The following is a 3,038-nucleotide window of genomic DNA, read 5'->3' on the forward strand; positions in this document are numbered from 1 at the left end:
GTGGTGGGGGGGGGGGGGGGGGGGGGGGGGAGTGATAGGCTGATGAGGAAGGATGGGACAAGATGGTTTAAGTTAAAAGCAAATGTTTTGGGTCCCTTTAGCCCACTATAAAATTGCCATCGTTTTTTGGGTATGCAATGGCAGCCATCTGACCCCCCTCCCATGTGAATACAGACGTGTGTGCTGGTGTCTTTCACACACACGTGCACACACAGGTTTCCATCGAACAAGCAAACAGAGAGAGGACGAGATTCAGGATACAAAAACAAACGATTTTTAAACACTCACGCAAACACACGAGATCGTTTTAGTGCTGTTTTCCCATTAAACAAGTTTCCCTCCATTGGAAAAGCGAGAGGAATCTAAACAATACTTCCAAACAAGCTGCTTGGAGTTGGTGTTACAGCCTCCTCGGCGCTGAACTCCAGAAAACCCCCTCTCTCGAGAAGCAAAAATGTGGCCAAGGACGGGGCAGGCCACGTCGCCATGTTTGGCCACATCGCGCCCACCATGTTCTCCCCCGCGGCCTGGACCTCGCACTCCTGGGCTCCAAGTCATCTCCAACTTCAAAATGTCTTTATTCCGCAATGTTTCTTTTAAAAAGTCTTCCAGCTCTTTCTCTCTCGGATTCCCAAAAATAACTACTTACTTAATACCAAATGTCGGGGAGCTAAATTAATTCATTAAGGAAACGCAAGGGCTGGGATGGCCACTGAGTGTGGGGGCTCCTGTGATTTTGCTGCCAGGAGCCAGAACACCCCTGGCTGTTCCCTTCCGGCCTCGTCTGGCCCATAAATTCTTCTTTTAAAGCCAGGAGTCCAGAAATGTCACAATTATAGCTGATCCAGGTAACAGGTGTGCTTGCCTCCGCCCCTCTCACCCCACCACAGTCCTCCAGACAGGCTTCTGGAAGATTTAGTAGTCTGGCCTGGGGTGTCGTAATTACCGGAAACGACTCTGGTTTTAAGGGTTAGATAAAGACCCTCTCCAAATTTAAGGCCAGACACCAATGTCCATTAGACTTTAACGGGCCCACATAAAAAAGAAATTGTATCCTCATCTCTCCAAATGCCTGTTTCCCCAGCGCCTCAAGTTCACTGCAGCCTGGCTCGGCGCCGAAAATGTTCTGCCCGGCCCTTGCTCTGCAAAGGGAAGGCCTCAGTGGAGACATGCAAGAAATGGGCGCTGGTGGGGAGCCCGGGAGGGCTCAGGAAACCATTTGCTTAAAACTGGCATGGCCCAAACCTGGCATTTTTCTTGTCATTGTTTTTCAAAGTGGAACTTTAACCCATCATCTGGAACAGAGAGACAGGAAGGCTGTGAGTAGCCCAGAAAGAAAGAGGGGGGCACCCAGAGAAGCCCGGCTCAAGTGTCCACACCATCAAAATGACACACGCTCCCCTTGTGAGACTCGGTGTTAGCAAAGGCTGAAGCTGCCGGCTGTTTGGTGTCCTTATTCTTTCTCTCGACGTTCGAGACTCATGCATACTTTTTTCTTCCTTCTTTGAAGCCAAAAACCATGTGTTTTTTAAAAGTCACGCATATCCACACACACACACACACACACACCCCAGCAGCAGCGTTTGGGCAGCAGAATGGACGGTCTTCTGAGAAGTTGGGAGACTCCTAACTCCCCGCCCACGTAGACAGCCCTCTTGTCCACACTGGTGCTCAGCTCCCAGTCAGCTAAGAACGAATGCTCAGAAACTTTCTGGGGTCCCAAACTAAGGCACCAGAAAGAAGCTGTCGGTGTCTCCAAGGAGCCTGGTGGGAGTTACTGAATGACCGGGTTCCTTCTCCCTCCTCCCAGACAAGTGAGGGCTGAAGGCACCGCCAGCCCTCTCTTCTGACCTTGGGAAGGAGGGGCGACCAAATCTGGGGCCATTATCCCATGCTGGGCGAGCAGGCATCCTTGCTACACACACGCTCACGTGCGCGCACACGCACATACACACACACACACACACAGTTCTAATCCCAGCAAAATACTTCTCACACACTGAGCACAAAATAAATGCTTATTAACTAAACGGATCCCAAATAGTAAAATGTAAAAGTAAATTAATCATGCCTCTCCCGGAGGCCTAACAGGATTACAAATTCGGCAAAAATTGACCACACAGAAATCAATAAGCTTCAACTTCGCACACACACACACACACACACACACACACAGTTCTAATCCCAGCAAAATACTTCTCACACACTGAGCACAAAATAAATGCTTATTAACTAAACGGATCCCAAATAGTAAAATGTAAAAGTAAATTAATCATGCCTCTCCCGGAGGCCTAACAGGATTACAAATTCGGCAAAAATTGACCACACAGAAATCAATAAGCTTCAACTTCAAACGGAACGAAGCCAAAACTTTGACCTTTTTTTTTGGGGGGGGGAGGGGAGATTATTTTTTCATTTCTTATGATGACTTCTCAGGCCTACATGTGTGTGTGTATGTGTGGACACACACACCCCTTCACGTGCACACAAGCAGAAATCAGCAAAAGGCATCCAAAGCTTTGTGCCCAGACAACTTAGAAATAGTCACGGCCTAAGGATCGTGAAATTGCTCCTGTTTAAAAAAGCCAAATTTTGGTCCACAGCCTTCCTCCTCTCAAATACTGAGCCACCACCAAAAGTTTCAGTGCGGGGTGGGGGGAGGGTGGGGGGGTGAAAATGGCCAATTTGCTTTTAGCCAATTAGACCTCCCTACAAAGGCGTGACTGGCCATGATGGCTGGAGCGTGGGCCCCTGAAGGGGAGGAAGAGGGAAACTGACCTTCCCAGCTCCTTCGCACATTTGACTTGAGTCAGAGAAATCTCCGGCTTGCTGAATTCGTCACTTGCTTTGGTTCCCTTTCTGCCTACCATTCAGAAAAAAGGGAAAACCGTGTACGTTGTGTGGGAGGGCGCTGAAGGGCACACTCGCGTTCTGAGCAGTGGGGCCCGCCTGCATCATCTATGACAGCCAAGATTAGCCCTGAGGGGACCTGGCGCTGGGAGGGATCTTCAGTGGCCACTGTACTGGGTCAGTAGGGA

The 3,038-nt window shown here is 49.4% G+C and overlaps 1 protein-coding gene across 1 annotated transcript in view; it reads right to left on the reverse strand.

Annotated features, from left to right (window-relative positions):
* The window catches only part of MN1 (MN1 proto-oncogene, transcriptional regulator), a 48,086-nt gene that overhangs the window by 31,553 nt on the left and 13,495 nt on the right, over positions 1 to 3,038 (reverse strand).

This window comes from Tupaia chinensis, unplaced genomic scaffold (assembly GCF_000334495.1).
Source record: "Tupaia chinensis unplaced genomic scaffold, TupChi_1.0 Scaffold000226_1, whole genome shotgun sequence".
Classification (NCBI taxonomy): Eukaryota; Metazoa; Chordata; class Mammalia; order Scandentia; family Tupaiidae; genus Tupaia; species Tupaia belangeri.